The sequence below is a fragment of the Corvus kubaryi genome, unplaced genomic scaffold (assembly GCF_017639235.1).
Source record: "Corvus kubaryi isolate FWS band 111438036 unplaced genomic scaffold, C.kubaryi_AGA036_p1.0 132, whole genome shotgun sequence".
NCBI classification, from domain to species: Eukaryota; Metazoa; Chordata; class Aves; order Passeriformes; family Corvidae; genus Corvus; species Corvus kubaryi.
Window position 1 is genome coordinate 8,905,575 of NW_024580666.1, and position 17,222 is coordinate 8,922,796.

The 17,222-nt window shown below is 38.4% G+C and overlaps 1 protein-coding gene across 2 annotated transcripts in view; it reads left to right on the forward strand.

Moving 5' to 3' along the window:
- Positions 1-17,222, forward strand: part of LDLRAD4 (low density lipoprotein receptor class A domain containing 4) — a 279,350-nt gene that overhangs the window by 34,365 nt on the left and 227,763 nt on the right. For both annotated transcript variants that reach the window (XM_042032084.1, XM_042032074.1), the window contains one exon: positions 5,545-5,675. The gene's annotated coding sequence lies outside the window, so the exon portion shown is untranslated. Of the gene's footprint in view, positions 1-5,544; positions 5,676-17,222 lie in introns of those variants that run through there.

Sequence of the window (17,222 nt, forward strand, 5' to 3'; positions counted from 1 at the left end):
TGTTGTCAGTAAAGAAGGCAAACTTGTCCTTTATACCTCAAAAATTGTGGGTTCTTTCCCATAGCCAGCTTCTGAAATGGTCCTTCTTTAAGGTTTGGTGCAATAAAGCAGTTGTTCCTGCAAAGGAAGCAGAGGAATAATGACAATACAAAGAGCTTTTACCTGCACCTTCCTGGGTCAGGTAAGCTCTGTTTCCTTCTTCCCAAAGTCACTCATCTCAGTGGCAGCAAACGTTTATTTTTGTTCTCAGTGCATGCACTTGCACACCTTTTGTGCAAGTTCCATGTGTTTTATGCCTTCACCCCGCTCCATCCCCAGTGCCTGCACTGTATCCTGAACCTTCACTTGAGATGCTGACAGTCATCCTTGGCAGCCTCCCTTGGCAGGGAACCATGGGCTGGCCTCTGCTGCTTGGGCTGTCACATCCTTACTCCTTGTACTATATCTGCTCTGGGGATCTCCATTTCCTGGACCAGCTGGAGAGCTTGGGTGTGCATGCATGAGCCTCCACTGCTCACTGAACCCTGACAAGGGACGTGGGGTTTTACCCATCAATTTTCCTCACAACACTAGGAGACCTTAATTTGTTTCTACTGTGATGGATGCTCTCTCTTTTAGGAAAACTGTGGTGTTATTTGTCTGTGAAAAGGGCCAGCACCCCTTTTGGTTGTGCAGTGGCTGGTGTGGTACTTGTGCGTGATGGACTGGTGTGTAATATTTTGCTTCTGAAATGAGAGACAAATCTGAGGATGGTCTTGAACACAGTTGAAGAGAAATCACAAATATCAAAGTTTAATGGGAACCCAGGTTTCCTGATGGTAACTTGTTGTGCTAACAGCAGATTCATTTGTTTCCTAATTAATCAGAAGGAGTGTTCTTTTTATTTCAGCCATCTGGTGGAGAGCATGTTGTTTAGCTTCTTGCTACTGCAAATTGGAGCTACACAGGAAAAAGGATGTTTCAACTTCTGTTTTTGGCTTGTTTTTCAAGGTTGAGTCAGTGTAGAGCACGTTAAAACATACTGTATTCAGTTGCAAAGTTCAGCTCTCAAGGACTGCAAAAATTTAACTTAAATTGTCCTTCCTGAACAGAGTGGTGATATTGATGATTAATTGCTTATTATTACTTGTTTTAGTCCATGTAATCAATTGTTAAGACAGAAGCAAAATTTCCTTAGTGAACTGTAGAACTATTCTAGGATACCGAATTTGTTACCACTTTGTAGAGAACATTCAATGTCGCTTTTACATTTCTTCATTGGATTAATGTCAAAAGCATATTGCCTGTCAAACAATTTGTCGTTGAGTGTGCCATTAGCTTGCTAACTCCTCACAAGGATTTTAAAACATTGCATTTTTTTTCCCTCCAGAAGTCCCCTTAGCGCAGCCTTTCTTTGGAAGCTATATTGTTCTTGTGGAATATTTTCTGAGGAGCAGTCTGTCCCTATGCGATGTTTACTGTATTTTTGCCTTGCAGCCAGCAGATTTTAGTACAAACTTGCCTGGGGGTGGCCTTGTCCTATTTTCCTCTTAGATGGTTCTGGCATTTATAGAGCTTGGGAGATCGTGCTTCTGAATTTTCCAGTCTGAAGAGCTCGAGCCAAAACAGCAGGGGTGATAGCAAACCTGTACGTTGTTTGGCTTACGGCAGCTGGGCCTGTTTTTCCTTTGACCTAAAGGAACGGCAGCTTTTCTTGTGTTTTGTGTGGAGGAGGGGGGAAGTGAGGAAGAGGAAAGCTACGTGAGGAAAACTGCTTTATTTCTGTGATTGGAAAAAGCAAGCCTTATCCCCACCTTAACAATCCCTCTTTTTGCACCGCTAGCAAAGGTAACTCCAAGCTACGTTCACATGGCATGTAGAGATTTTCTTTGTTCGAGTTACTTCATGAGTACTGATTATTCATAGGAAAAGAGACTGTGTATTGTTTTAATATTGCATTAACATTTTTGAAAAACAAACTTGTTTTATGTTGCAGTATCATAGCCCTTGCAGAATGGTCTTTATATTAGAGGACTCTGTATTAGAGGAGGCTGCTTTTTAGTGACATTTCATAGCTTCCCATCAACCTGTATTTTCTCCGTTACATTGTGGGCTCTGAAGAAAAAGTCTTGCCAAGTAGGGCCCAGAGTCTCCACTGGGGAATGAATTGTGGGAATGTATGAAATACCCTGCAGATGGGTGGCTCAGAGTACATAACAACTCTTTGGGTTTGGCCTTGTGCTTGAAGAGCCCTTCTTATCTTTAAGCACTGTCTCTGTAGTCATACCCTCTAAGTGAGGTTTCCTGTGGAAATAAATTTCACTGTTCTGCCTTTGAGGTGTCCTAGTCTTGTATTTATCAGCAGAAGTTTCAATTAAGTTTTGCATTTATGTAACAGAAAATTTAGTTGTGCCACAGACTGAATTTATTCCTAGAGGAATGGGTTTGCATGTGATTGTTGGAATCCTGAGATTTTGAATTCCTGGGAAATTGAAAGTTCCCTAAAAAGTTTGTGAGAACAACAGAGAGTGTTGAGGCTTAGTACATGCTTGAAGTAGAACACAAAAGAAAACTGCCTGTGTGTGCCAAGAATTTCCATGGAACTCCTAGTTATTAAACCGATTTAAAAAGCATCATATTTCCAAAGATTGATAAGATTCCTGTTTGTATATCTGCACTGGTGTGGCACAAATGGGTGATGGATCCTGAGCCTCTTCAAGCTGAACATAAAGGAAAAGAAAAATTTTAATCTTTCTCCGTGTTCCAGTAATTTCTCCCTTTATGTTGCTCCATCGTTTTTCCTTACAGATATGCATGGATCTCCATGATGCCTGTAGTAGGAGAAACTCTTGTTTCTGCTGTAGTTCTGGCAAGAGATGACAGTGCAGAAGCTGCATGGCTGCTTCTTCTGTGAAGAAGCTGTTGACCAGCTTCATAGCGCAAATTCTTATCCAGAATAAGAATTTTCTTAATTGGCAGCTTTGATGAATTTCCCTCCTCCCCTCTTTTTGCCATTTGCAACCCTCTGAGGTCAGTCTTATACCTAAATCATGTTTCATCCTGAAGGGAAGATTATTTGGGCCTGTGAGTGGATGCAAGAAGCAAGGAGGACATTAGAGCAGGTGCATATTACCCTAAAGATTTCTCATTGGAATAAGAAGGGTTAGCAGAAAGTTGGTGCTGTAGAACCAGCATCTCCAGTCTCTCTTGGCTGAAGAGTGTGAATGCCTCAGGCTGTCGGAGTGGGCCAGGAAGGAGCTGAGCCTTTAAAAAAATATGCTGGCTTCAAAATCATTAGGTGTGTTACGTAGGCAAGTAGTCCAGATTTGCCTAGCTGTTCTGTATTTATTTTCCTCTCTTCTTTCCATTCAGCAAGTCCATGTTGCAGTAGGAGGCTTTCTTTCCTTCATAGTCTAATTTGTTACCAACATCCTCACCTTTGCAAGTTCCACTCTTTGTGCATAAGTAGACAGTTTAAATTAGATACATTAAAAAAAACCCCCATAATAAATTCTGAGGTGATAATTTACCTCATTTTCCATTAATAATAATCTTTTTTCAGTAAGGTTATGAACTTAGGAGCTTTTTCTGCTTTTTTTTTTGCATTTTGTTCTACAAATCTCAGTGGGCTGTAGTGAATCCTTGTTTCACATCTCTTTTTTTCAATGATTGTCCAAATTCTGAAGGCAAAACACAAAGGCCAGTGTTCTCTCTTGGACTTCAGTACTGCTCCTCATCTCACTTTTGTCACTAAATGTAATAATTCCTATAATTTGTCTTCTGGTAGTTAGTATTTCTCCTGTTGCCCTTAGGAATAGATTTCCTTTCAATGTTAATCTTACTCAGGGAGTCTGTAATCACGACTTCCTAATTTCTCTCTTCTTTTAATGTTCTCAAGAATGTCTTCCTTAACATTAGGTAGCAGGTCTGGTAGATTTTTTGCTGGTATTAATTGCTGGGTAACGAAGTGCCCTTGAAAGTCAGTTATGTAAATGAGCAGCCTTGAGCTGGCCATAAGAATGATGCTGGCTTGAGTTTTAATTTAATAATTGAGGAATTGGAACATAAAATGGTTCTTTAAATCTAAAATAGGATAGAGTCATATTCTTTATTAGACAAATTCTAATTGCATGAACTGTATCAGCAGTTTAACATTTAGTTTAGGTGATCACTTTGTGTGCAGGTGAGCACTTTAGATGGTCACTGTTAGATGGTTACTATTAGGAAAAAGCCTTGATTCAGTTGCCTTAGGTATTTTTAGTTGAGTATTCTGAAAGAAATTACTGGTTTGTTGTGGTTTTAAAATAACAAGCGGAGTCTTTCTTGAAAGGTGTTCTTTACATCCGGGTTTTTTTTCCTTTATTAAGTTAGCGATTGTAAAAGTCGCTGTAAAAGTTTCTTGTATTTTTCCTGGAGATGTGTCATACTTGAATCTCATGGCTTATTAAAAAGTCTGTGAGTTCTGGACAATGAAGGACAGGTACCTCATGTCTGTTTGGGTAAAGGTTATTATTTATTGTTACTTACAGTATATGCAAAAACCAATGGATGCGAAGTTATTTGCAAATACAGGCTTGGCAAACCTCTTCTGGAATTCGGAAAGGGTTTTCCAGCTCGACTTAGTCATTTTCTCCCAAATGTCTTGGCATAACTGATCACTCAGGAGTGACATATGGTAGAAACATGCTCTAAGGGACAAGTCTCCCGGATGGCGCACAGCACCACACAAGATAGACAGATGGTGGCTTATTCAACCTTGGAAAAAGTTTAATCCTACATATTGGCACGTCGGCCTGGGTACTGAGAGAGAGGCACACACATGCCTGTGAAATCTGAGGCAAAGCTTTTGTGAGTTTGCTTGCTGTTACTGGAAGAACTAGAAAGATTGGGCTGATACTATACCCAACGAGTATCTGCAAAATTATGGCCTCAATATGCTATCCAGAAAAAGTGATGTTCCCTAGAAAAGTGGCAACTCCAGAGATAGCAGAACAATGCAGAGAATAAAATTTGGTGAACTGCTCACAGCTATTTCTAGACAAAAACATGCTTATTCAACAAAGCTGCTGAGAACTTATTCAACAATAGGTGTTGATTAATTGAAGTGTCTAGTAGGAGAAAAGGGTATTTTATGTTTTTTGTGGTTTTAGTTCTGTTTCAGGAGTTGCTACTGGCTTTGTGAGGTGTATTAGCACTTCATAGCAGAGAAACTGTAACCTTTCTCTTTGGTAGGTTCTAACAAAAAGTTACAAATTCCCTGATGGTGAGTTTAAAATTATACCAGAAAATGCAAACTGTACATTGCAAGTTTTTGGTTTTTTTTTTAAATAAGGAGAGGAAATAATGCCTTTCACTCTAATATCTTCATGTTTAAGACAGTGAAGAGAGAGACAGAGTATTTGATGTAGAAAAAGAAATCTGCCAAGTAGCAATTATTTGCTTGCTTGATTGATTGATTGAACTTCTGGAGTCAGGGCCGTTTTCTGTAAGGACTTTGAAAATACTGACCCATTGAGAAAGGATTGCCTGCCAAGCGTTTTTCCCCCCACTTTCTTTTTCTTGTAGATCGCACTCAGCATTCACAACTGGGAGGAAAAGGAAGACTCTTCTGACTCTCTGGACTTCAAGGATATCATCATGTTGTATTGGATGAGCTTAAGCTAGACAAGACTTCTTTCTAAAACACTTCGAGAAAGGTAAATGTAATTCAAACAAACCAATCTTTTTCCAGTCAAGGAATAGGTTGGTCAAATGAATCACATTCTGGTAACATTTCAACCATACTACACCACATCGTCATCTATTGGATACATATTTTAGGTGTTGATGTGTTTGTATAGATACATATCCATATATATTTCTATAGCTAAACCTTACTAGTAATTTTTAGATGTTAAAAGATTTTGATTTGTCAGCCCTTGTATATTTCATGGAAATGTACTAGTTTTCAGGTGAAAGAGGTGGGGAAGGAAGAGGAAAGAGAAGGGAGATTCCCACAGTAGCCAGCATATTGGTAATTACTTGCATGGATGTGGAAGACCCAGTTAATGTTTTTGTTCTGCCTAATGAGTAAAATTACTTGAAAATGAGATCCTAGCTAGTGAACTATAAAGTCAAATGACTCAAGCAGCATTGATTGACACATACATTTAAAATATGGTGTGGTTTGAGAGACCCAGAGGGAGCTGCAAAGGGAGAGACCAATTCAATAACCTGTTGTTTAGGATATGCATTGAAGAAGTAAGAGATGTCAAATCCTTACATTCAGCTGAGGGTGCTCTTGTGTAATATAAAGATCTGCTTACTTTTGTGCTAGTATAAACAAAGATTTGCTCTTCCTGTGGGTATGAATACCTGTCAGGTATTTTTTTGTCACCCTTTTCTTTCTTTTGCTGCGTGTCATTGTGACAAATGCTGACCATAGACAGCCAAGCCTGAAGGCCCACAGTAGTTGTTGCAGAACTAGTGTGCTCTTTCCATTTTATCTTTTTTATCTACTATTACCAATTACTATAGGACTAAATAAATAAAAATTTTAGTGAGTCTATTTTATGCCCAAGCACACAGTCAGAAAAATATGACAGACATCAATTTACTCTATGTCTTGACCCTACAAGAGTTTCTCTCACACTTCACAGAAGCAGTGAGTATTTTTGTGGCCCATCCAGCCCTCTGTGACAGCGTCCTGCCTCAGTGACGGGAAGCAGGCCTGTGGGCCTTACAAACACCATATATTTGTGAGAGAGAGAGCTACAATCCGATGAGATGATTAAAATTTTGCATATCCATAGCTGACACCTTTTTTACCCAGATCTGAAGTTCAGACTTGGAAATACTTCAGTCCCTTGAAATTTTAGGTCATGCTTCATAGAATTGCTGTTTTCATAATTTATAGGCTAAGTGTGATCATATCATTGTTGAGTCGCTGCGCGTCAGTGTGTGTGAATCAGCCATCTGCTGTCAGGGCTGAGTCTTGTATCTCCCTGGCCAGTGACAGGGGAGGTCATTATACCATGACAAGACTCTGTCAGATGGGAATGGTTCAAGGTAACACCATGGCTGTGTCCAAAATAAAAGCCACTTCTGCGTAAATGACATTTAGAGGACTGAGATGGAGAACGAGGAGTTTTAACAGAGGAATGGAGACTTTGTGAAGACAGAGGTGTGAAGGGTTTGCATGTTTGAGAGGAAAAAAGGCTGGCTTTTGTAGCAGGGTTTTGAGTTATTTGTGGAACCAGATAAGGGATAGAGAAACTGTCTACACAGGAGAAAAGCAGACTTCAAGATCTGGAAGAGAAGCAGCATCTAGTCCTTAGGTCACTGACCTAAGAGTGGTAAGGAAGCAGATACAAAATGCACGTGGTCTTGTTTTATTTTGTCTAGACTTGCATACTTTGTACACTTCCCAAGTGGAGAGTGATTTGGTATTTTGGAACTCGTACAAAGCTTCTGCATGTTTTGCTTCAACCAGTGAATGTCCTGGAAACCCAGCATACCCTCAAGGTTAGATCCTTGTGTTAAACTGGCTGTAAAATTTGGGAAGGATGTGGGTTAGCACTAATGACGGGATCCTGTGCCATCTTGGTCTGCCAGGTCCTGTTTCTTTGGAGATACAGTAATCAATACCAAAGAAAAGTAATGCAGAAACTAAGAAAATTATTTGACAGGAAATAACTGATTCAAACCGTCAGAGACCAAAGATGGTTGAGAAAAGCAGCAGACACAACTGTATGTGCAGCAGTGGGGATTTTACCATACTAGCTCCTGCAAATTGCTGCCAGGTTGTTGAGAGCTGAAGTTAAGGTTGAGCTGAAACATTAAAAATTAAGACTAAGATACCTTGCTGCAGACCTCATGGAATACTTTAGGCTTATTAGCTGCAGCTGATTCAGAAATGTACTCTCAACAGGTGTAGCCAAACAGGAGGAAAGAACAATTTAAAAATCCTCATTTATGCATTAATCCAGTGGTAGGAAAATGCAAAGTTGTAATTTTCTTCTATACTTCCTCTCCCTTTTTGTTGGGAGAATTTTTTTTTAGGTACTAATTTCTAATTTAGTACTTAGTCTCCTTTCTTTCTCCTCCCCCCCAAAAAAATCTCCTCAGACCCTGATGGTTTAAAAATGATACCATGCAGGATTGATATAACTGTGTGTAGGTTGTGATGTGCATTGGAGGCGTGATGTACCTCTCTTAAAATCTTAAAAGCAGGTAAAGCTGAAAACGGCTACGTTCACTTTTATGCTGTCTATCCCCCTTTGTTCTCTCTCCCTCCCCCTTCTGCTTGTGCTCACTTGCTCTCTCTTTAGTATAACACAGTTGAACAGCAGTGAAGTGTAAAATGTGCTTTTGCCAAGGTCAGTTTCTTGTGATTGCTCGCCTGTGGCAACTTATGCCAGTTGCAACAGACTGAGTCTCAGCAGTCCGCAAAGTCACACTGGTGCTTATACAGAGGACACCCAGTGTAGGTTATAGTAACTGTAGTCTGGAATAGCCTGCGATGCTGCTGAATTTTAGCTGCTTTATTTAACTCTTCCGATCTAGCTTGTGCTTGCTTCAGTGGTTTGGAGTCTGTGCCATGAAACACTGGGTTGTTCTGGTTCTCCAGAGACCCTTGAGGAGGATTTTGGGTGGATTAAATTCTTGCTTTGGAGGTTGTTTCTTTTCTTATAGTGGATGGCTCAAATTTTAGAATTTCTCATAAATGAAGAGAAGATAAAGCATCATGAATACATGCATCTTGTAAATATTATATAGTTTTTTTGTGACTGGCTGATTTTTGGGGGAAGGTAATATAAAAAATGCCCTATTTACATTGACACGAGAAATTTTTTATCTGCATAGCAAGAAGTACTATGGAAAATTTTAAGAGGTAGTTTTTAAGCAAGAATTTAAAAGATGAGGAGACACAGTCTTTAAAAAGTGTTGTGTGCACTCATAAGCATAGAATAATTTTTTGCTTAGAAAATAAAAATAGTTTTGAATCCTGAGATAAGGGAATGAATGTGAGATTCCAGAACATTCACTTCAGGAGATAAGATTTGTTGGATCCCATTTTGTTGTATACACTGGATTGGCTACCACCATGTGGTACCCAGTGGAAATAGAGATAAGGGACCTCTACTTTCATACTCCTTTCTCACATATGAGCAAACGTACCCCTTTGTGGAAAAATGTATTTAGAACAGAAAAGCATGGACTTCCTGTATTGTTTGCTTATTTGTACTATCAGCAATATACTGAATTTTGTTTTCGTTCTGGAAATAATTTACTTTTGGAAGAAGCATTTAGCTCTTGAGCTGTGAGATAGTGACTTTGAGGTTACCTGTCTGGCAGGACTGACCAGTAGAGAGGCAGTAGTAAATCTTGGTGATCAACTGAAGGGCTAGAGTTGAACTTCGGTGACTTCAATGAAATTCAAAATTTCATTGCTTAAACTTTATTATGCATTTGATTAATTTTGAAAATATGTGTTGCTGTATTCTCTCCCATGTTTGCTTTGGAATGATTCCTGAGCCACAAGTAAAATAATGGCTCAGCAATTCAGACTTGTCCTGTAAACACCCTTGCATAAAGCACACAGGAATATTCCTGTTGTGGTCACTGAAACTCCCCACAAAACAAGGTGAAGTGCTTAATCTTGTATTTTCAGTTTAGTCTTGCTTTCAGGCTTGCAAGGAGTGTTTTTCCTCAAGGAATGTGTTACTTGTTGCTTTTTTGCCTACATGGAGGACAGTTAGATTAGTATTTTGTTTCAAGACTGACATTTGCTTGTATGTTTTCATAACTTATATGATTCCATTGCTAATCCAGCCCCTTCCCTTTGCTTTTAATAACTTTTGTATTGGCCCAGCTCCCATGGAAGAATATACTGTGAAAGCTGTGTTCAAGACTTTGTGAAGATTGATCTGTCTACTCCCCTTTAAGCTGGAAATTCATGGTAGAAATGAGCAGTGTTTGGTGTGTTTGTGCTGTGGTATATAGGCCTGTAGTACTTGCAGTGATTAGTGTTGTCTTCTAACAGTTAGAGCAACAGTGGAAGTGAGTGTTCCCTGTAGGAGGGAACAGCTGTACTAGAAGAAGCTGGTCTTCAGTCAGCTGAGAAATGAGCAAATGGGTGTTCTTGGGTGAGGTAATACAGAAAGGTCGCATTGTCTGTGCTTATCAGAACCTGTCACATTAATTTCCTTTTATCTTAAGGAACTTGTGGAAAGGAAAGAACTCTTCAGGCACCACAGTTTTTTTTGGAACATTCCTAATGACGTCCCTGCAGCGGGCTGCTGCTGCATGCTCTGAGGATTTCCTCATCAGTACGTTCAACATGAGTGAGCAGTTGACAATTGAGATGGAAGAAATCTTCACAACCCCCTGAACCCATTCAGATCTCCATGCTGAGCTCTTAACCAATTTTTAAAAATTCATTAGAACTTCACTATTTCTCACATTCTCACCTCCTGGATTCTGGGTGATAACAGAAATGCATTGCTGCACACATTAAAGGTAGATGTGGGGGGTTTTGGACGAGTGAGATTCCAGATTCCTTGAAATCTTGCAAGATTCGCAACCTAATTTTTCTTTTCACTCATGGGTAGAGGTCTGAAGGCTCGTTAAGGGATTTGTTCATACAGTTCCTACGAGTTTTATAGGGAGTTCTCCAAGTCAGTGTCCTGGTGAGCTTAAGAACATTTACTGAGCTAAGACAGGTGTGCTGGAAATAAGGATTTAACATATGGGTAGAATCTTTCATAATGCTCTTGCAACTTTCCCTTTCTGAAGGCAATCACTCCACTCTTGTAGAAGTAGTGGAGTGCCTACCTACTCATTGCTTTATTAATTTTATTAGAAACAAACTAGGGAAACGAGCAGTGAATTTGTGTTGTGCAGCAAAACATTTCTCTTTTTTTTTTTTTTATTAAACTCAGTATTTCTCCTGGTTTTCTTGGCAACAGTAGTAGTATCTCATATCATAAGTGTTCTGTTCACATTCCATGGAGCATCTGAGGACTAGGAGCCAGGTAAAGAGAAGTCAATAAATAAATTTAGACAGATACAACATTCTCAAGTTCCTTATAAAAGACATTTATTCCAAATAATGCATTAATCTGAGGGAGCAGTAACTATGTAGCAGTTATCACACATACGTCCTTGGAAGATGAAGGAGAGACCAGCTGATAAATCATGGGGGTTTTATTGTTTCCCCTTTTAATGGCAAGTTTATCTTTAAGCTTCTAACAGCTTTTAATAAATCTCAATTTTACATTTCGGTTATGATGAGACAGCATGATTCTTATAGTTTCCTTCATCAGATGGGCAAAATTCAGTGATTAGAAAGGAGGATTAGGAGGCAAGGTCTCTGACAGTTTGTTACCTACAGCTTTGACACCTGAATCACTGCATGGACTAGGACAGTCTATAACATGACTTTAGCTTCCCCATGGGAAATACTGACTATAATTTCCTGCCTCGTGGGTGCATATAAAGATTAACCTCATGGAATGAGTGAAGTATTTATTAATAAGTGGTAGTTACTGATATGTCACCTACTTGTTCATAGCAGTGACATTGCTAAGATATTATTCCTGAGGGGAATGTAAATGAGCACATAAGCCAAAAGACATTCATTCAAGTAGTTTTCATCATCCTATTCAAAAGCATGTGTATTCAGTAGTGTCCATGCTAGTACTTACTGGTTGGATGATGTAAAAATACTAAAGAAAAAACGCCATGAAATACGAAGGGAGAACTCAAGGTCATGCTCACTTATTCTGTCTTCACATCACAGTGACTGGAGTGCCTTTGATAATCTTCCTTTAAAGGCCTGCTAGCTGACAGTATAGGGGAAGCAGCATACATTTAAATCCAGCTACATTTTAGAAGTTTAGTCTTGTTGCATGTTTTCTGCAGTACAGGTATGATGTATGATTAAATTGTGAAATGTCCAATGGCAGCATGGCTTTTTAATTTTTTTTTTTTATTTCTCACATTTTTCATAGCTGAGGTTAAAGATAAATGAAGTATTTTGCCAGTCTGTTTCCAGTGTCAGAGCTGTCATTTGGACTGCAATGAACCTGTGGGAAAATGAATATTCCTTTATATTTCCTTCAGTGGTCAGCATGAAGTATATGAGTGAAGAGCAAGGTCATACAGGGTTTTGAAAGAGGGTTTTTTTAGATCTTTTTACTATTTTATTACCTCCTTAATGAAAAAGGTTCCCTGGTCTTTATTTTTTGTTTCTTTATAGGTTTTTTCTACTATTTCATAGGTGTTTTTTCTACTATACTTTAAGTATTAAAAATATTCTTGTCGTAAATGTCCTTTGGGCCTAAAATGGAATTACTGCACAAAGCCACTGTTTTTGGATGTGGGCTGGAAAGGGAGACATGAGATAAATATGGAGTGCAGAGGAGGGGGAATGCCCTTGAAAACCCAATTTGCTACAAAAGCTGTGGCCCAGAGGTCATTTTTGACATAGTGCTTAGTATCTGATCTGTTGACTGAAAGGAGTAGTGGTGATCCTTCTTGCTCCTCTTGGTTCCTCTACCATCATCTCATTGGACTCGTCTTTTTATAGTGTTGTAGTGCAGTTTATCTAAATATTACATTTCAAGAAAAAAAGGGGCAAATTAAGCAGCTTTATTGAATCTCATCTGCTTTGATAAATTTGATGCTGGCAATGACCAAGTTGAGCCCCAGTTAGTCTTCTGTTGTGGTTTCAGTCAGAAAGGTCCTGTTCCCTTTGCCCCAGTGGTGGACACAGAGCTTGTGCCTCGCAGCTGTGTAGAAGACAACTCAGGAATGCATCCCGACACACTCACTGTCCTCTGCAAGATTTCACTGCCTGCAGGAGCTGCTGAAGGTTACTGGTTGTGGCTTCAAACCCTTGTGGTGAGCACACACAACAGAAATACTCAGAATGAAGAGACGCAGGGAATTTAATGTTATGCTTTTGTAATGAGAGTTTGAGTTTCTGTCTTATATTATTGATGGAGCTTTTTCTCTCTCAAGAATTAAACCCGAAGCAATGACTTATGAATCATACTTTGTGTCCCACTTACAGACGAGCTTGACTCATCAGTGGTTTTTCTTCAGGCATGATTTGGGGGGAATGCCAGTTTTTTTTTTCATATGTAGTTTTTAATTATTATTGACTGTGGGATAAATATAGAGCTGAAGACAGTCCAGCTAAACACCTGATTTTATTTAGGTCTGTGCTTCTAAAGAGGCCTGTCATACAAGAAAGTATTATATGATTGCTTAAGAGAGACAGGGGGACACAGCTTTCTGATTCTTCAGTGTTAATATCAAACAAGAACAATAACAAGTGAGTACTAAAAGCTCATTATTATGCTCATAATTTGTTTGACCTGATATTTTCCAGATGTATAAGATATATTAAAAAAAAAAGTAATCTCATGTCTAGAAAGTATCTCCTGCAAATAAAGCCCAAAACACAGAGCTTTTGATTTTTAGATTTTCTTTAACCTACTGATGATCTCATGATAGTATGCAGATTTCACTCTTCATGTAACTTCTGCCATTCTTAATAATCCTTCTTTTATTGGTAATGTTATTTTTGGTGTTACATTCATCTTGTAATATAACCAGACGCACAATACTTTCAGTGCTAATTTTGTGGGAATTTGAAAAGCAAAACTGACCCTCTGTAGTGCTTTCTAAGTTTACAAGTTTATAGTAATCGAGACTTAACACATTGAAACACAATAAGAATATTCTCTCTTATTAAGAACAACTATATAGTTTTTTCTATATTAAACTGCTTTGTACTTACTTTTTTCCTGTAACCAATATCTAAATAGTCTTAATGTCTTTTGTAGAAGCTATAAAAGCTTTTAGTTAGGATTCTCAAAGCCTTTTGGTTTTATTTGCATGCATTTGTTAGCTTCAGTGTCTGAATTCTTACATACAGACAGTAAATTGTTTAATCTGTTCGATATTCTCTAATCTCTCTTCCTCACTATACATTCATTGTCAGAACTTGACTTGAGGGATTTGTTTCATGCAGTGTAGCACTCCTTCCCCAAATTATCTGTAAGATGAAGCTATGCAAGGCATTCCCTTAAGAAATTAAAGTATGTATTTTTCTGCTGTTTATGAAGACTGAAAATCCCTACCTTCACTCTGTGCGCAATCAGTAGGTACTTTATCCTTTAAGTGGAGTGGAATTCTGAACTGAAATATCTTTAATTGATTACTTAAAGGTTATTGTAGCAACTAGAGAAGACAGAAGTGTGACAGATGTGTAGGATATTCACATGCACAGTCTGTGGGCAAATGAATATACTGTAGGTAAGAAGCACAGATTCTCTCGGCAGGTACGTGAGAATCCAGACTCTTCTCCTGCGTCCTGTTGGCACGTGGTCATTCATCTTTGGGGAATGAAATCCATGTGACTCAATCAGACTTCTTAAATTATTGGTGTTAGTTTGAGCCAAATATTTCTTTCACATTACACAACAAATGGGAAAACTTTTGTGCCAAGGAAGGAACAGAACTGAATGATAAATGTGACAATAATATTTGTTATGGAGCTTTTCACTGGCGTGTAATCTTCTCTGATATGACCAGCTCTTAATTGCAGGTAACTTTTTCCTCCTTTCAAACTGACCATCCTTAATTCAAAAAGTAAAGAAAGCCTTGCTCTCAAATTCCCCATTTCTGTTCTCTGCTGGAGGCATCCAGTTTTGTTGATAATGATCTAATCTGTTGCATAACCAGAGAATACAGAGCCTGCTGCCATAGCCTGCTTCTTTCTTGGCACTGTTGGAAGGCTTCAAAGAGAGACTGTGTGTGTGAGGCGACTGCTCTACCAGCAAGATCGAGGGGATTAAAGCCTACGTTTAGAAATGGAAAACAACAGAAAGAGAAGCAGTTACCACACAGTTGCAATCCTGAAACTGAAACCAGTCTCACAAGAATGAACTATTTTGAAGCTGAGGATAATTTATTACAAATTGTACAGAGCAGGAAAAGATCATGGATTTTTGAAGGAAAATTCATCAAGATTATATTTTGTAGTTTCTTGATATGGGGAAGATTATTGTTCAAAAATGGGTGTGTGACAATTACATGCAATTTAATTGATTTTGCATGTTTTTATGCTGCATCACATTTTCATCTTGGCTCCACTAATGTTTTCAATTAAGAAGTTTTCAAATGAAATCAATTGCAAAAATTACTTCAAGAAAAAATAGGAAAGTTTCTGTCCTGGTTTCAGCTAGGGTAGAGAAATTCTTTGAAGGCTGAGTACTTGTTTCAAGATTGTATTTAATGATCTTGGGAAAAATACAGTGGCCTGTGGTGTGGGGGGTTTGGGTTTTTTTTTTTTTTGTTTGTTTGTTTTCAATTTCATAATAAATGGCAAGAATTTCTCTCCACATTATCCCCCAATGTTTTGGATGAAAATTCCTGATTGTTCAGGAGATACCTAATTTATGAGCATCTAATTTATTTTTCAGTGATATCAATTAATCAAGATTATTATACCTTGTATTTTAAGTACTGGGTCAGATGTTATTTTATTTTCACTTGCGGTTCTGAATATTTGTCTTTTATTCCATAGGAAAATGTTCATATTTACCTGTGCTAATTTAATAAGCCGTTGGAAATGGGGGAATCTGAGCTGTATGTTATTAAGGAAACTTTCTGTAACGTACAAAGTATTAAGCAAAAGGAAACCACGAGACTTTCAGAGTGCCAACTTAATGGATTGTTCTTGGCCATAGTCCCTCTGTCCCTATCATTGACTATGCTTTTTACTATGGTTTTTATGGTAGGGAAAATGACAGTAACATGTTTTTTCATGCTCATCGGCTCCCTACAGAAGGGAGGCAAAGGCAAGCTGGAGGTGCAGTAAGCTTACTCTCCCTACTGTCCTTGTTACTGTGCAGTGTTCGGTAGGATGTGCCAGGTTATTGGTAGTGGCTGTGCCTCTTATTCCTGTGGTGGCCTGGTGACTGGCACATGTGTGGTGTTTCTTTTATGCTGTGAATCCTAAGAAAAGCTGCAAATGTGATCACTCTTGATATCAGGGTACAATGCTTTAGTGCCTGAAACTGTTTGCACACATAAATCTTTGAAATATTGTTCAACTAGAATTTTGGTCTCCAGTGTTAGGAACATTCTCATCTTCTTTAAAAGCAGATTCCTTACTATGTATATTTGCAAAAATTTAAGTTCTAATGATACCTTGTCCTGATGCTTATGGGAGACAGCCATAGTTGTGACAATGACTGCTTCCTTGGACTGCTTTGCCCTCTGTGGTGGTCTGTGTTTTGTTAGTGGTTCTTCCTTGTGGTGTGGGAAAGAAGGAATGTTTGGTCAGATCAGACCTTTTGGGAACTCAGATGTGTTTTAAAGAATATGAGCAATCTGTGTCTTTGGAAAGGTGTGTGAGATGTATTTAGAAATTATCCTGAGGGTCACAGAAGGTATTTTCTTTATCCCAAACTACCCTAGACCCCTTCTAGGAAACACCAGTCTTTGAAACTTTTCTTATAAAGTCTGTCTTTTTAACACAGACTAAACAAGATATTTTTCTTTCTTCCTTCGTGAAACAACTGAGTTGTTCTGACTGAAGTTAAAATACTTTAAAAGATTAAGACAAGGCAGAGACTCAGCATGAAAAAATACAGACCAATTTTTAAAGCTTAGCAGTTTTAAGGGATGAGCAGTTCTTTCATCCTTAATTGTAATGCTGAGAGTCAGCTGCATTGATCCTACCTCTTGCTGGAGAAACACTATGACCAATTTACTAATTGCCATAATAATGTTACCTTGTACATGTTAAATAGCTGTTTAATATTTTGTTATATTTTTGTCCTTATATTTCCTTACTAGTAAAATAGATCAGCAGCAGAGAAATTGTATATGCTTAGAGGATCCTCGTCTTGTCCTCTTTTTTGGGTCATTGAAATCTCTTCTTTTGAGAGGCCTTTGTACTTTGTTTTTATGTTGAGAGTATTTTTGACAGGGAGTCAATGCTCAGATTGCAGTTTTAGTTACTATGGAGAAGCTTTCCCACAGAAAAGCTTATGCTCTATTTTCTGAAGACTGAATTTGACCAGCTTCCTCTTAACTTGCACTTCTGAAGTTCATTTTGTACCAGTTTTCTTTAGACTGAAAATTCTTTTGGCTCAGGCATGCTTCCTCTTAGCCTTTGCAATCCGTAGTGCCCTAATGGAAAAAGGAAAAGATGAGGATTGGGACAAAAGAGGAATATATCC